At 45.0% G+C, this 16,274-nt stretch overlaps 12 non-coding genes across 12 annotated transcripts; all 12 read right to left on the bottom strand.

Moving 5' to 3' along the window:
* Positions 1 to 949: 949 nt before the first annotated feature.
* LOC141211160 (U2 spliceosomal RNA) lies at positions 950 to 1,140 on the bottom strand. Its single transcript, XR_012281144.1, has one exon. It is a non-coding gene; the product is annotated as a U2 spliceosomal RNA (small nuclear RNA).
* A 1,109-nt stretch (positions 1,141 to 2,249) lies between these two features.
* Positions 2,250 to 2,440, bottom strand: LOC141211162 (U2 spliceosomal RNA). Its single transcript, XR_012281146.1, has one exon. It is a non-coding gene; the product is annotated as a U2 spliceosomal RNA (small nuclear RNA).
* A 1,115-nt stretch (positions 2,441 to 3,555) lies between these two features.
* On the bottom strand, positions 3,556 to 3,746 carry LOC141211163 (U2 spliceosomal RNA). The gene has a single exon (XR_012281147.1). It is a non-coding gene; the product is annotated as a U2 spliceosomal RNA (small nuclear RNA).
* Positions 3,747 to 4,855: 1,109 nt separating this feature from the next.
* Positions 4,856 to 5,046, bottom strand: LOC141211164 (U2 spliceosomal RNA). Its single transcript, XR_012281148.1, has one exon. It is a non-coding gene; the product is annotated as a U2 spliceosomal RNA (small nuclear RNA).
* A 1,115-nt stretch (positions 5,047 to 6,161) lies between these two features.
* On the bottom strand, positions 6,162 to 6,352 carry LOC141211456 (U2 spliceosomal RNA). Its single transcript, XR_012281430.1, has one exon. It is a non-coding gene; the product is annotated as a U2 spliceosomal RNA (small nuclear RNA).
* A 1,109-nt stretch (positions 6,353 to 7,461) lies between these two features.
* Positions 7,462 to 7,652, bottom strand: LOC141211165 (U2 spliceosomal RNA). The gene has a single exon (XR_012281149.1). It is a non-coding gene; the product is annotated as a U2 spliceosomal RNA (small nuclear RNA).
* Positions 7,653 to 8,767: 1,115 nt separating this feature from the next.
* Positions 8,768 to 8,958, bottom strand: LOC141211166 (U2 spliceosomal RNA). Its single transcript, XR_012281150.1, has one exon. It is a non-coding gene; the product is annotated as a U2 spliceosomal RNA (small nuclear RNA).
* A 1,115-nt stretch (positions 8,959 to 10,073) lies between these two features.
* Positions 10,074 to 10,264, bottom strand: LOC141211529 (U2 spliceosomal RNA). Its single transcript, XR_012281501.1, has one exon. It is a non-coding gene; the product is annotated as a U2 spliceosomal RNA (small nuclear RNA).
* A 1,115-nt stretch (positions 10,265 to 11,379) lies between these two features.
* LOC141211530 (U2 spliceosomal RNA) lies at positions 11,380 to 11,570 on the bottom strand. The gene has a single exon (XR_012281502.1). It is a non-coding gene; the product is annotated as a U2 spliceosomal RNA (small nuclear RNA).
* A 1,115-nt stretch (positions 11,571 to 12,685) lies between these two features.
* Positions 12,686 to 12,876, bottom strand: LOC141211532 (U2 spliceosomal RNA). Its single transcript, XR_012281504.1, has one exon. It is a non-coding gene; the product is annotated as a U2 spliceosomal RNA (small nuclear RNA).
* A 1,115-nt stretch (positions 12,877 to 13,991) lies between these two features.
* LOC141211168 (U2 spliceosomal RNA) lies at positions 13,992 to 14,182 on the bottom strand. Its single transcript, XR_012281152.1, has one exon. It is a non-coding gene; the product is annotated as a U2 spliceosomal RNA (small nuclear RNA).
* Positions 14,183 to 15,297: 1,115 nt separating this feature from the next.
* LOC141211417 (U2 spliceosomal RNA) lies at positions 15,298 to 15,488 on the bottom strand. Its single transcript, XR_012281392.1, has one exon. It is a non-coding gene; the product is annotated as a U2 spliceosomal RNA (small nuclear RNA).
* Positions 15,489 to 16,274: the final 786 nt, after the last annotated feature.

Consider the following 16,274-nt stretch of genomic DNA (forward strand, 5'->3'; position numbering starts at 1 on the left):
TGCATAACTCCACCTCTTTAAACACAGCACCTTCACCCCCTGCTGTTCCCACCCGCCTCAACACCGTTGGAAGGGAGGAGAACCAATTAAGGCGGGGGGTGGGGTGGAACGAGCAGCTGTCTACCCTTAGCAGGAGGGCTCCTGATTACATACCTCTCCTGCTGCTGCTGCTGCTGGCTGTCCAGCAGCAGACTGAAGGTGGCTGCTGCTGTGCACAGGTATATAAAGGCTCAGAGCCTATTATGACACGCGCAGCCAGCGTTCCATTGCCACATTCCATCTACTGCAGGCAGGATACCTGGCTGGCTGAATGTCGCTGAGAAGCTCACAGAGACCGCCATAAGCAACAGTTTAACAGAATGCCACAGACTAATCAACCAAACTTTTTGGGTTGGGTTCTCTTTTATAGTCTGCAGGCATTAAATGAAAGAAGTCAGTGTTCCAGCAGATGGAGACAACGTTTCAGAAAAGGCATTGTAGCAAACCAAAAAAGAAATTTTAAGCGCAGCAGAGTAACCAGCGCACATACCTGTTAGCTCAGGTGAGTTTAAAAGGCTGCTGTTGATAACAAGGGCATTTGCTAAATAGATGGTGTGTGTGCAACAATATACTGAAAGGTCAATTATATTGTGCAGCTTATCTCACCACCTGTAGTTATTTAGGTGAAAGCTCCAAAATGCTTGCCTAATATGTCTGTTTATCCAAAAGGAAGTAAAAAGGGAGAGCTAGAAAGATAGCATTGCATCACATTACATGGCAATGCAATGCACAGTTGCTGAAGTTGAACCAAAATGAGCTTGTAATCTGGCTTCTGCAACTTTGAACATGAAAAATCCAATGAGGAGAAGAAAAGCAAAGCCAAAGAGTCCATCCCAAAATCCGACAAACAAGCAAAATGAACAAAAAACATTGAATTCAATTCTTTCTGATTTTAGAAACTGCATTAAAGAAGGGGTGCACCGGTCCTGGAGATACTGCAATACCAGGTCAATGCGTGGAGTGGACAGAGCAAGCTCTTTTTCCATCTCCCTGTTCTAAAAATCCATTTAATATATGGTCCCCAGATAGGGGACGTATCAGATATTAAACTGATAAGAACAGATACTACACTTGATCTTAGCCAAAAGGCCGAGAAGCGATAACCAGAATTGGTTTCAAACTACGGAGCCACCCAAGGATCCTGAAAAGTCCATTTGTGGAGATGAGCTCCTGGACTCCCGTTAAGAAGACATGTTGTCAACCTCTAGATCCCTTACATGCCTGCACTTTTCGGCTTGCTGCTGCTGCAATCCACGCGTTTTAGATCTGCATAACTCCACCTCTTTAAACACAGCACCTTCACCCCCTGCTGTTCCCACCCGCCTCAACACCGTTGGAAGGGAGGAGAACCAATTAAGGCGGGGGGTGGGGTGGAACGAGCAGCTGTCTACCCTTAGCAGGAGGGCTCCTGATTACATACCTCTCCTGCTGCTGCTGGCTGTCCAGCAGCAGACTGAAGGTGGCTGCTGCTGTGCACAGGTATATAAAGGCTCAGAGCCTATTATGACACGCGCAGCCAGCGTTCCATTGCCACATTCCATCTACTGCAGGCAGGATACCTGGCTGGCTGAATGTCGCTGAGAAGCTCACAGAGACCGCCATAAGCAACAGTTTAACAGAATGCCACAGACTAATCAACCAAACTTTTTGGGTTGGGTTCTCTTTTATAGTCTGCAGGCATTAAATGAAAGAAGTCAGTGTTCCAGCAGAAGGAGACAACGTTTCAGAAAAGGCATTGTAGCAAACCAAAAAAGAAATTTTAAGCGCAGCAGAGTAACCAGCGCACATACCTGTTAGCTCAGGTGAGTTTAAAAGGCTGCTGTTGATAACAAGGGCATTTGCTAAATAGATGGTGTGTGTGCAACAATATACTGAAAGGTCAATTATATTGTGCAGCTTATCTCACCACCTGTAGTTATTTAGGTGAAAGCTCCAAAATGCTTGCCTAATATGTCTGTTTATCCAAAAGGAAGTAAAAAGGGAGAGCTAGAAAGATAGCATTGCATCACATTACATGGCAATGCAATGCACAGTTGCTGAAGTTGAACCAAAATGAGCTTGTAATCTGGCTTCTGCAACTTTGAACATGAAAAATCCAATGAGGAGAAGAAAAGCAAAGCCAAAGAGTCCATCCCAAAATCCGACAAACAAGCAAAATGAACAAAAAACATTGAATTCAATTCTTTCTGATTTTAGAAACTGCATTAAAGAAGGGGTGCACCGGTCCTGGAGATACTGCAATACCAGGTCAATGCGTGGAGTGGACAGAGCAAGCTCTTTTTCCATCTCCCTGTTCTAAAAATCCATTTAATATATGGTCCCCAGATAGGGGACGTATCAGATATTAAACTGATAAGAACAGATACTACACTTGATCTTAGCCAAAAGGCCGAGAAGCGATAACCAGAATTGGTTTCAAACTACGGAGCCACCCAAGGATCCTGAAAAGTCCATTTGTGGAGATGGGCTCCTGGACTCCCGTTAAGAAGACATGTTGTCAACCTCTAGATCCCTTACATGCCTGCACTTTTCGGATTGCTGCTGCTGCAATCCACGCGTTTTAGATCTGCATAACTCCACCTCTTTAAACACAGCACCTTCACCCCCTGCTGTTCCCACCCGCCTCAACACCGTTGGAAGGGAGGAGAACCAATTAAGGCGGGGGGTGGGGTGGAACGAGCAGCTGTCTACCCTTAGCAGGAGGGCTCCTGATTACATACCTCTCCTGCTGCTGCTGCTGCTGGCTGTCCAGCAGCAGACTGAAGGTGGCTGCTGCTGTGCACAGGTATATAAAGGCTCAGAGCCTATTATGACACGCGCAGCCAGCGTTCCATTGCCACATTCCATCTACTGCAGGCAGGATACCTGGCTGGCTGAATGTCGCTGAGAAGCTCACAGAGACCGCCATAAGCAACAGTTTAACAGAATGCCACAGACTAATCAACCAAACTTTTTGGGTTGGGTTCTCTTTTATAGTCTGCAGGCATTAAATGAAAGAAGTCAGTGTTCCAGCAGATGGAGACAACGTTTCAGAAAAGGCATTGTAGCAAACCAAAAAAGAAATTTTAAGCGCAGCAGAGTAACCAGCGCACATACCTGTTAGCTCAGGTGAGTTTAAAAGGCTGCTGTTGATAACAAGGGCATTTGCTAAATAGATGGTGTGTGTGCAACAATATACTGAAAGGTCAATTATATTGTGCAGCTTATCTCACCACCTGTAGTTATTTAGGTGAAAGCTCCAAAATGCTTGCCTAATATGTCTGTTTATCCAAAAGGAAGTAAAAAGGGAGAGCTAGAAAGATAGCATTGCATCACATTACATGGCAATGCAATGCACAGTTGCTGAAGTTGAACCAAAATGAGCTTGTAATCTGGCTTCTGCAACTTTGAACATGAAAAATCCAATGAGGAGAAGAAAAGCAAAGCCAAAGAGTCCATCCCAAAATCCGACAAACAAGCAAAATGAACAAAAAACATTGAATTCAATTCTTTCTGATTTTAGAAACTGCATTAAAGAAGGGGTGCACCGGTCCTGGAGATACTGCAATACCAGGTCAATGCGTGGAGTGGACAGAGCAAGCTCTTTTTCCATCTCCCTGTTCTAAAAATCCATTTAATATATGGTCCCCAGATAGGGGACGTATCAGATATTAAACTGATAAGAACAGATACTACACTTGATCTTAGCCAAAAGGCCGAGAAGCGATAACCAGAATTGGTTTCAAACTACGGAGCCACCCAAGGATCCTGAAAAGTCCATTTGTGGAGATGAGCTCCTGGACTCCCGTTAAGAAGACATGTTGTCAACCTCTAGATCCCTTACATGCCTGCACTTTTCGGCTTGCTGCTGCTGCAATCCACGCGTTTTAGATCTGCATAACTCCACCTCTTTAAACACAGCACCTTCACCCCCTGCTGTTCCCACCCGCCTCAACACCGTTGGAAGGGAGGAGAACCAATTAAGGCGGGGGGTGGGGTGGAACGAGCAGCTGTCTACCCTTAGCAGGAGGGCTCCTGATTACATACCTCTCCTGCTGCTGCTGGCTGTCCAGCAGCAGACTGAAGGTGGCTGCTGCTGTGCACAGGTATATAAAGGCTCAGAGCCTATTATGACACGCGCAGCCAGCGTTCCATTGCCACATTCCATCTACTGCAGGCAGGATACCTGGCTGGCTGAATGTCGCTGAGAAGCTCACAGAGACCGCCATAAGCAACAGTTTAACAGAATGCCACAGACTAATCAACCAAACTTTTTGGGTTGGGTTCTCTTTTATAGTCTGCAGGCATTAAATGAAAGAAGTCAGTGTTCCAGCAGAAGGAGACAACGTTTCAGAAAAGGCATTGTAGCAAACCAAAAAAGAAATTTTAAGCGCAGCAGAGTAACCAGCGCACATACCTGTTAGCTCAGGTGAGTTTAAAAGGCTGCTGTTGATAACAAGGGCATTTGCTAAATAGATGGTGTGTGTGCAACAATATACTGAAAGGTCAATTATATTGTGCAGCTTATCTCACCACCTGTAGTTATTTAGGTGAAAGCTCCAAAATGCTTGCCTAATATGTCTGTTTATCCAAAAGGAAGTAAAAAGGGAGAGCTAGAAAGATAGCATTGCATCACATTACATGGCAATGCAATGCACAGTTGCTGAAGTTGAACCAAAATGAGCTTGTAATCTGGCTTCTGCAACTTTGAACATGAAAAATCCAATGAGGAGAAGAAAAGCAAAGCCAAAGAGTCCATCCCAAAATCCGACAAACAAGCAAAATGAACAAAAAACATTGAATTCAATTCTTTCTGATTTTAGAAACTGCATTAAAGAAGGGGTGCACCGGTCCTGGAGATACTGCAATACCAGGTCAATGCGTGGAGTGGACAGAGCAAGCTCTTTTTCCATCTCCCTGTTCTAAAAATCCATTTAATATATGGTCCCCAGATAGGGGACGTATCAGATATTAAACTGATAAGAACAGATACTACACTTGATCTTAGCCAAAAGGCCGAGAAGCGATAACCAGAATTGGTTTCAAACTACGGAGCCACCCAAGGATCCTGAAAAGTCCATTTGTGGAGATGGGCTCCTGGACTCCCGTTAAGAAGACATGTTGTCAACCTCTAGATCCCTTACATGCCTGCACTTTTCGGATTGCTGCTGCTGCAATCCACGCGTTTTAGATCTGCATAACTCCACCTCTTTAAACACAGCACCTTCACCCCCTGCTGTTCCCACCCGCCTCAACACCGTTGGAAGGGAGGAGAACCAATTAAGGCGGGGGGTGGGGTGGAACGAGCAGCTGTCTACCCTTAGCAGGAGGGCTCCTGATTACATACCTCTCCTGCTGCTGCTGCTGCTGGCTGTCCAGCAGCAGACTGAAGGTGGCTGCTGCTGTGCACAGGTATATAAAGGCTCAGAGCCTATTATGACACGCGCAGCCAGCGTTCCATTGCCACATTCCATCTACTGCAGGCAGGATACCTGGCTGGCTGAATGTCGCTGAGAAGCTCACAGAGACCGCCATAAGCAACAGTTTAACAGAATGCCACAGACTAATCAACCAAACTTTTTGGGTTGGGTTCTCTTTTATAGTCTGCAGGCATTAAATGAAAGAAGTCAGTGTTCCAGCAGATGGAGACAACGTTTCAGAAAAGGCATTGTAGCAAACCAAAAAAGAAATTTTAAGCGCAGCAGAGTAACCAGCGCACATACCTGTTAGCTCAGGTGAGTTTAAAAGGCTGCTGTTGATAACAAGGGCATTTGCTAAATAGATGGTGTGTGTGCAACAATATACTGAAAGGTCAATTATATTGTGCAGCTTATCTCACCACCTGTAGTTATTTAGGTGAAAGCTCCAAAATGCTTGCCTAATATGTCTGTTTATCCAAAAGGAAGTAAAAAGGGAGAGCTAGAAAGATAGCATTGCATCACATTACATGGCAATGCAATGCACAGTTGCTGAAGTTGAACCAAAATGAGCTTGTAATCTGGCTTCTGCAACTTTGAACATGAAAAATCCAATGAGGAGAAGAAAAGCAAAGCCAAAGAGTCCATCCCAAAATCCGACAAACAAGCAAAATGAACAAAAAACATTGAATTCAATTCTTTCTGATTTTAGAAACTGCATTAAAGAAGGGGTGCACCGGTCCTGGAGATACTGCAATACCAGGTCAATGCGTGGAGTGGACAGAGCAAGCTCTTTTTCCATCTCCCTGTTCTAAAAATCCATTTAATATATGGTCCCCAGATAGAGGACGTATCAGATATTAAACTGATAAGAACAGATACTACACTTGATCTTAGCCAAAAGGCCGAGAAGCGATAACCAGAATTGGTTTCAAACTACGGAGCCACCCAAGGATCCTGAAAAGTCCATTTGTGGAGATGAGCTCCTGGACTCCCGTTAAGAAGACATGTTGTCAACCTCTAGATCCCTTACATGCCTGCACTTTTCGGCTTGCTGCTGCTGCAATCCACGCGTTTTAGATCTGCATAACTCCACCTCTTTAAACACAGCACCTTCACCCCCTGCTGTTCCCACCCGCCTCAACACCGTTGGAAGGGAGGAGAACCAATTAAGGCGGGGGGTGGGGTGGAACGAGCAGCTGTCTACCCTTAGCAGGAGGGCTCCTGATTACATACCTCTCCTGCTGCTGCTGGCTGTCCAGCAGCAGACTGAAGGTGGCTGCTGCTGTGCACAGGTATATAAAGGCTCAGAGCCTATTATGACACGCGCAGCCAGCGTTCCATTGCCACATTCCATCTACTGCAGGCAGGATACCTGGCTGGCTGAATGTCGCTGAGAAGCTCACAGAGACCGCCATAAGCAACAGTTTAACAGAATGCCACAGACTAATCAACCAAACTTTTTGGGTTGGGTTCTCTTTTATAGTCTGCAGGCATTAAATGAAAGAAGTCAGTGTTCCAGCAGAAGGAGACAACGTTTCAGAAAAGGCATTGTAGCAAACCAAAAAAGAAATTTTAAGCGCAGCAGAGTAACCAGCGCACATACCTGTTAGCTCAGGTGAGTTTAAAAGGCTGCTGTTGATAACAAGGGCATTTGCTAAATAGATGGTGTGTGTGCAACAATATACTGAAAGGTCAATTATATTGTGCAGCTTATCTCACCACCTGTAGTTATTTAGGTGAAAGCTCCAAAATGCTTGCCTAATATGTCTGTTTATCCAAAAGGAAGTAAAAAGGGAGAGCTAGAAAGATAGCATTGCATCACATTACATGGCAATGCAATGCACAGTTGCTGAAGTTGAACCAAAATGAGCTTGTAATCTGGCTTCTGCAACTTTGAACATGAAAAATCCAATGAGGAGAAGAAAAGCAAAGCCAAAGAGTCCATCCCAAATTCCGACAAACAAGCAAAATGAACAAAAAACATTGAATTCAATTCTTTCTGATTTTAGAAACTGCATTAAAGAAGGGGTGCACCGGTCCTGGAGATACTGCAATACCAGGTCAATGCGTGGAGTGGACAGAGCAAGCTCTTTTTCCATCTCCCTGTTCTAAAAATCCATTTAATATATGGTCCCCAGATAGGGGACGTATCAGATATTAAACTGATAAGAACAGATACTACACTTGATCTTAGCCAAAAGGCCGAGAAGCGATAACCAGAATTGGTTTCAAACTACGGAGCCACCCAAGGATCCTGAAAAGTCCATTTGTGGAGATGGGCTCCTGGACTCCCGTTAAGAAGACATGTTGTCAACCTCTAGATCCCTTACATGCCTGCACTTTTCGGATTGCTGCTGCTGCAATCCACGCGTTTTAGATCTGCATAACTCCACCTCTTTAAACACAGCACCTTCACCCCCTGCTGTTCCCACCCGCCTCAACACCGTTGGAAGGGAGGAGAACCAATTAAGGCGGGGGGTGGGGTGGAACGAGCAGCTGTCTACCCTTAGCAGGAGGGCTCCTGATTACATACCTCTCCTGCTGCTGCTGCTGCTGGCTGTCCAGCAGCAGACTGAAGGTGGCTGCTGCTGTGCACAGGTATATAAAGGCTCAGAGCCTATTATGACACGCGCAGCCAGCGTTCCATTGCCACATTCCATCTACTGCAGGCAGGATACCTGGCTGGCTGAATGTCGCTGAGAAGCTCACAGAGACCGCCATAAGCAACAGTTTAACAGAATGCCACAGACTAATCAACCAAACTTTTTGGGTTGGGTTCTCTTTTATAGTCTGCAGGCATTAAATGAAAGAAGTCAGTGTTCCAGCAGATGGAGACAACGTTTCAGAAAAGGCATTGTAGCAAACCAAAAAAGAAATTTTAAGCGCAGCAGAGTAACCAGCGCACATACCTGTTAGCTCAGGTGAGTTTAAAAGGCTGCTGTTGATAACAAGGGCATTTGCTAAATAGATGGTGTGTGTGCAACAATATACTGAAAGGTCAATTATATTGTGCAGCTTATCTCACCACCTGTAGTTATTTAGGTGAAAGCTCCAAAATGCTTGCCTAATATGTCTGTTTATCCAAAAGGAAGTAAAAAGGGAGAGCTAGAAAGATAGCATTGCATCACATTACATGGCAATGCAATGCACAGTTGCTGAAGTTGAACCAAAATGAGCTTGTAATCTGGCTTCTGCAACTTTGAACATGAAAAATCCAATGAGGAGAAGAAAAGCAAAGCCAAAGAGTCCATCCCAAAATCCGACAAACAAGCAAAATGAACAAAAAACATTGAATTCAATTCTTTCTGATTTTAGAAACTGCATTAAAGAAGGGGTGCACCGGTCCTGGAGATACTGCAATACCAGGTCAATGCGTGGAGTGGACAGAGCAAGCTCTTTTTCCATCTCCCTGTTCTAAAAATCCATTTAATATATGGTCCCCAGATAGGGGACGTATCAGATATTAAACTGATAAGAACAGATACTACACTTGATCTTAGCCAAAAGGCCGAGAAGCGATAACCAGAATTGGTTTCAAACTACGGAGCCACCCAAGGATCCTGAAAAGTCCATTTGTGGAGATGAGCTCCTGGACTCCCGTTAAGAAGACATGTTGTCAACCTCTAGATCCCTTACATGCCTGCACTTTTCGGCTTGCTGCTGCTGCAATCCACGCGTTTTAGATCTGCATAACTCCACCTCTTTAAACACAGCACCTTCACCCCCTGCTGTTCCCACCCGCCTCAACACCGTTGGAAGGGAGGAGAACCAATTAAGGCGGGGGGTGGGGTGGAACGAGCAGCTGTCTACCCTTAGCAGGAGGGCTCCTGATTACATACCTCTCCTGCTGCTGCTGCTGCTGGCTGTCCAGCAGCAGACTGAAGGTGGCTGCTGCTGTGCACAGGTATATAAAGGCTCAGAGCCTATTATGACACGCGCAGCCAGCGTTCCATTGCCACATTCCATCTACTGCAGGCAGGATACCTGGCTGGCTGAATGTCGCTGAGAAGCTCACAGAGACCGCCATAAGCAACAGTTTAACAGAATGCCACAGACTAATCAACCAAACTTTTTGGGTTGGGTTCTCTTTTATAGTCTGCAGGCATTAAATGAAAGAAGTCAGTGTTCCAGCAGAAGGAGACAACGTTTCAGAAAAGGCATTGTAGCAAACCAAAAAAGAAATTTTAAGCGCAGCAGAGTAACCAGCGCACATACCTGTTAGCTCAGGTGAGTTTAAAAGGCTGCTGTTGATAACAAGGGCATTTGCTAAATAGATGGTGTGTGTGCAACAATATACTGAAAGGTCAATTATATTGTGCAGCTTATCTCACCACCTGTAGTTATTTAGGTGAAAGCTCCAAAATGCTTGCCTAATATGTCTGTTTATCCAAAAGGAAGTAAAAAGGGAGAGCTAGAAAGATAGCATTGCATCACATTACATGGCAATGCAATGCACAGTTGCTGAAGTTGAACCAAAATGAGCTTGTAATCTGGCTTCTGCAACTTTGAACATGAAAAATCCAATGAGGAGAAGAAAAGCAAAGCCAAAGAGTCCATCCCAAAATCCGACAAACAAGCAAAATGAACAAAAAACATTGTATTCAATTCTTTCTCATTTTAGAAACTGCATTAAAGAAGGGGTGCACCGGTCCTGGAGATACTGCAATACCAGGTCAATGCGTGGAGTGGACAGAGCAAGCTCTTTTTCCATCTCTCTGTTCTAAAAATCCATTTAATATATGGTCCCCAGATAGGGGACGTATCAGATATTAAACTGATAAGAACAGATACTACACTTGATCTTAGCCAAAAGGCCGAGAAGCGATAACCAGAATTGGTTTCAAACTACGGAGCCACCCAAGGATCCTGAAAAGTCCATTTGTGGAGATGAGCTCCTGGACTCCCGTTAAGAAGACATGTTGTCAACCTCTAGATCCCTTACATGCCTGCACTTTTCGGCTTGCTGCTGCTGCAATCCACGCGTTTTAGATCTGCATAACTCCACCTCTTTAAACACAGCACCTTCACCCCCTGCTGTTCCCACCCTCCTCAACGCCGTTGGAAGGGAGGAGAACCAATTAAGGCAGGGGGTGGGGTGGAACGAGCAGCTGTCTACCCTTAGCAGGAGGGCTCCTGATTACATACCTCTCCTGCTGCTGCTGCTGCTGGCTGTCCAGCAGCAGACTGAAGGTGGCTGCTGCTGTGCACAGGTATATAAAGGCTCAGAGCCTATTATGACACGCGCAGCCAGCGTTCCATTGCCACATTCCATCTACTGCAGGCAGGATACCTGGCTGGCTGAATGTCGCTGAGAAGCTCACAGAGACCGCCATAAGCAACAGTTTAACAGAATGCCACAGACTAATCAACCAAACTTTTTGGGTTGGGTTCTCTTTTATAGTCTGCAGGCATTAAATGAAAGAAGTCAGTGTTCCAGCAGATGGAGACAACGTTTCAGAAAAGGCATTGTAGCAAACCAAAAAAGAAATTTTAAGCGCAGCAGAGTAACCAGCGCACATACCTGTTAGCTCAGGTGAGTTTAAAAGGCTGCTGTTGATAACAAGGGCATTTGCTAAATAGATGGTGTGTGTGCAACAATATACTGAAAGGTCAATTATATTGTGCAGCTTATCTCACCACCTGTAGTTATTTAGGTGAAAGCTCCAAAATGCTTGCCTAATATGTCTGTTTATCCAAAAGGAAGTAAAAAGGGAGAGCTAGAAAGATAGCATTGCATCACATTACATGGCAATGCAATGCACAGTTGCTGAAGTTGAACCAAAATGAGCTTGTAATCTGGCTTCTGCAACTTTGAACATGAAAAATCCAATGAGGAGAAGAAAAGCAAAGCCAAAGAGTCCATCCCAAAATCCGACAAACAAGCAAAATGAACAAAAAACATTGTATTCAATTCTTTCTCATTTTAGAAACTGCATTAAAGAAGGGGTGCACCGGTCCTGGAGATACTGCAATACCAGGTCAATGCGTGGAGTGGACAGAGCAAGCTCTTTTTCCATCTCTCTGTTCTAAAAATCCATTTAATATATGGTCCCCAGATAGGGGACGTATCAGATATTAAACTGATAAGAACAGATACTACACTTGATCTTAGCCAAAAGGCCGAGAAGCGATAACCAGAATTGGTTTCAAACTACGGAGCCACCCAAGGATCCTGAAAAGTCCATTTGTGGAGATGAGCTCCTGGACTCCCGTTAAGAAGACATGTTGTCAACCTCTAGATCCCTTACATGCCTGCACTTTTCGGCTTGCTGCTGCTGCAATCCACGCGTTTTAGATCTGCATAACTCCACCTCTTTAAACACAGCACCTTCACCCCCTGCTGTTCCCACCCTCCTCAACGCCGTTGGAAGGGAGGAGAACCAATTAAGGCAGGGGGTGGGGTGGAACGAGCAGCTGTCTACCCTTAGCAGGAGGGCTCCTGATTACATACCTCTCCTGCTGCTGCTGCTGCTGGCTGTCCAGCAGCAGACTGAAGGTGGCTGCTGCTGTGCACAGGTATATAAAGGCTCAGAGCCTATTATGACACGCGCAGCCAGCGTTCCATTGCCACATTCCATCTACTGCAGGCAGGATACCTGGCTGGCTGAATGTCGCTGAGAAGCTCACAGAGACCGCCATAAGCAACAGTTTAACAGAATGCCACAGACTAATCAACCAAACTTTTTGGGTTGGGTTCTCTTTTATAGTCTGCAGGCATTAAATGAAAGAAGTCAGTGTTCCAGCAGAAGGAGACAACGTTTCAGAAAAGGCATTGTAGCAAACCAAAAAAGAAATTTTAAGCGCAGCAGAGTAACCAGCGCACATACCTGTTAGCTCAGGTGAGTTTAAAAGGCTGCTGTTGATAACAAGGGCATTTGCTAAATAGATGGTGTGTGTGCAACAATATACTGAAAGGTCAATTATATTGTGCAGCTTATCTCACCACCTGTAGTTATTTAGGTGAAAGCTCCAAAATGCTTGCCTAATATGTCTGTTTATCCAAAAGGAAGTAAAAAGGGAGAGCTAGAAAGATAGCATTGCATCACATTACATGGCAATGCAATGCACAGTTGCTGAAGTTGAACCAAAATGAGCTTGTAATCTGGCTTCTGCAACTTTGAACATGAAAAATCCAATGAGGAGAAGAAAAGCAAAGCCAAAGAGTCCATCCCAAAATCCGACAAACAAGCAAAATGAACAAAAAACATTGTATTCAATTCTTTCTGATTTTAGAAACTGCATTAAAGAAGGGGTGCACCGGTCCTGGAGATACTGCAATACCAGGTCAATGCGTGGAGTGGACAGAGCAAGCTCTTTTTCCATCTCTCTGTTCTAAAAATCCATTTAATATATGGTCCCCAGATAGGGGACGTATCAGATATTAAACTGATAAGAACAGATACTACACTTGATCTTAGCCAAAAGGCCGAGAAGCGATAACCAGAATTGGTTTCAAACTACGGAGCCACCCAAGGATCCTGAAAAGTCCATTTGTGGAGATGAGCTCCTGGACTCCCGTTAAGAAGACATGTTGTCAACCTCTAGATCCCTTACATGCCTGCACTTTTCGGCTTGCTGCTGCTGCAATCCACGCGTTTTAGATCTGCATAACTCCACCTCTTTAAACACAGCACCTTCACCCCCTGCTGTTCCCACCCGCCTCAACACCGTTGGAAGGGAGGAGAACCAATTAAGGCGGGGGGTGGGGTGGAACGAGCAGCTGTCTACCCTTAGCAGGAGGGCTCCTGATTACATACCTCTCCTGCTGCTGCTGCTGCTGGCTGTCCAGCAGCAGACTGAAGGTGGCTGCTGCTGTGCACAGGTATATAAAGGCTCAGAGCCTATTATGACACGCGCAGCCAGCGTTCCATTGCCACATTCCATCTACTGCAGGCAGGATACCTGGCTGGCTGAATGTCGCTGAGAAGCTCACAGAGACCGCCATAAGCAACAGTTTAACAGAATGCCACAGACTAATCAACCAAACTTTTTGGGTTGGGTTCTCTTTTATAGTCTGCAGGCATTAAATGAAAGAAGTCAGTGTTCCAGCAGAAGGAGACAACGTTTCAGAAAAGGCATTGTAGCAAACCAAAAAAGAAATTTTAAGCGCAGCAGAGTAACCAGCGCACATACCTGTTAGCTCAGGTGAGTTTAAAAGGCTGCTGTTGATAACAAGGGCATTTGCTAAATAGATGGTGTGTGTGCAACAATATACTGAAAGGTCAATTATATTGTGCAGCTTATCTCACCACCTGTAGTTATTTAGGTGAAAGCTCCAAAATGCTTGCCTAATATGTCTGTTTATCCAAAAGGAAGTAAAAAGGGAGAGCTAGAAAGATAGCATTGCATCACATTACATGGCAATGCAATGCACAGTTGCTGAAGTTGAACCAAAATGAGCTTGTAATCTGGCTTCTGCAACTTTGAACATGAAAAATCCAATGAGGAGAAGAAAAGCAAAGCCAAAGAGTCCATCCCAAAATCCGACAAACAAGCAAAATGAACAAAAAACATTGAATTCAATTCTTTCTGATTTTAGAAACTGCATTAAAGAAGGGGTGCACCGGTCCTGGAGATACTGCAATACCAGGTCAATGCGTGGAGTGGACAGAGCAAGCTCTTTTTCCATCTCCCTGTTCTAAAAATCCATTTAATATATGGTCCCCAGATAGGGGACGTATCAGATATTAAACTGATAAGAACAGATACTACACTTGATCTTAGCCAAAAGGCCGAGAAGCGATAACCAGAATTGGTTTCAAACTACGGAGCCACCCAAGGATCCTGAAAAGTCCATTTGTGGAGATGAGCTCCTGGACTCCCGTTAAGAAGACATGTTGTCAACCTCTAGATCCCTTACATGCCTGCACTTTTCGGCTTGCTGCTGCTGCAATCCACGCGTTTTAGATCTGCATAACTCCACCTCTTTAAACACAGCACCTTCACCCCCTGCTGTTCCCACCCGCCTCAACACCGTTGGAAGGGAGGAGAACCAATTAAGGCGGGGGGTGGGGTGGAACGAGCAGCTGTCTACCCTTAGCAGGAGGGCTCCTGATTACATACCTCTCCTGCTGCTGCTGCTGCTGGCTGTCCAGCAGCAGACTGAAGGTGGCTGCTGCTGTGCACAGGTATATAAAGGCTCAGAGCCTATTATGACACGCGCAGCCAGCGTTCCATTGCCACATTCCATCTACTGCAGGCAGGATACCTGGCTGGCTGAATGTCGCTGAGAAGCTCACAGAGACCGCCATAAGCAACAGTTTAACAGAATGCCACAGACTAATCAACCAAACTTTTTGGGTTGGGTTCTCTTTTATAGTCTGCAGGCATTAAATGAAAGAAGTCAGTGTTCCAGCAGAAGGAGACAACGTTTCAGAAAAGGCATTGTAGCAAACCAAAAAAGAAATTTTAAGCGCAGCAGAGTAACCAGCGCACATACCTGTTAGCTCAGGTGAGTTTAAAAGGCTGCTGTTGATAACAAGGGCATTTGCTAAATAGATGGTGTGTGTGCAACAATATACTGAAAGGTCAATTATATTGTGCAGCTTATCTCACCACCTGTAGTTATTTAGGTGAAAGCTCCAAAATGCTTGCCTAATATGTCTGTTTATCCAAAAGGAAGTAAAAAGGGAGAGCTAGAAAGATAGCATTGCATCACATTACATGGCAATGCAATGCACAGTTGCTGAAGTTGAACCAAAATGAGCTTGTAATCTGGCTTCTGCAACTTTGAACATGAAAAATCCAATGAGGAGAAGAAAAGCAAAGCCAAAGAGTCCATCCCAAAATCCGACAAACAAGCAAAATGAACAAAAAACATTGAATTCAATTCTTTCTGATTTTAGAAACTGCATTAAAGAAGGGGTGCACCGGTCCTGGAGATACTGCAATACCAGGTCAATGCGTGGAGTGGACAGAGCAAGCTCTTTTTCCATCTCCCTGTTCTAAAAATCCATTTAATATTTGGTCCCCAGATAGGGGACGTATCAGATATTAAACTGATAAGAACAGATACTACACTTGATCTTAGCCAAAAGGCCGAGAAGCGATAACCAGAATTGGTTTCAAACTACGGAGCCACCCAAGGATCCTGAAAAGTCCATTTGTGGAGATGAGCTCCTGGACTCCCGTTAAGAAGACATGTTGTCAACCTCTAGATCCCTTACATGCCTGCACTTTTCGGCTTGCTGCTGCTGCAATCCACGCGTTTTAGATCTGCATAACTCCACCTCTTTAAACACAGCACCTTCACCCCCTGCTGTTCCCACCCGCCTCAACACCGTTGGAAGGGAGGAGAACCAATTAAGGCGGGGGGTGGGGTGGAACGAGCAGCTGTCTACCCTTAGCAGGAGGGCTCCTGATTACATACCTCTCCTGCTGCTGCTGCTGCTGGCTGTCCAGCAGCAGACTGAAGGTGGCTGCTGCTGTGCACAGGTATATAAAGGCTCAGAGCCTATTATGACACGCGCAGCCAGCGTTCCATTGCCACATTCCATCTACTGCAGGCAGGATACCTGGCTGGCTGAATGTCGCTGAGAAGCTCACAGAGACCGCCATAAGCAACAGTTTAACAGAATGCCACAGACTAATCAACCAAACTTTTTGGGTTGGGTTCTCTTTTATAGTCTGCAGGCATTAAATGAAAGAAGTCAGTGTTCCAGCAGAAGGAGACAACGTTTCAGAAAAGTCATTGTAGCAAACCAAAAAAGAAATTTTAAGCGCAGCAGAGTAACCAGCGCACATGCCTGTTAGCTCAGGTGAGTTTAAAAGGCTGCTGTTGATAACAAGGGCATTTGCTAAATAGATGGTGTGTGTGCAACAATATACTGAAAGGTC

The sequence above is a fragment of the Phyllobates terribilis genome, unplaced genomic scaffold, assembly GCF_046119375.1.
Source record: "Phyllobates terribilis strain yellow unplaced genomic scaffold, ASM4611937v1 Scaffold_170__1_contigs__length_4071412, whole genome shotgun sequence".
Taxonomy (NCBI): Eukaryota; Metazoa; Chordata; class Amphibia; order Anura; family Dendrobatidae; genus Phyllobates; species Phyllobates terribilis.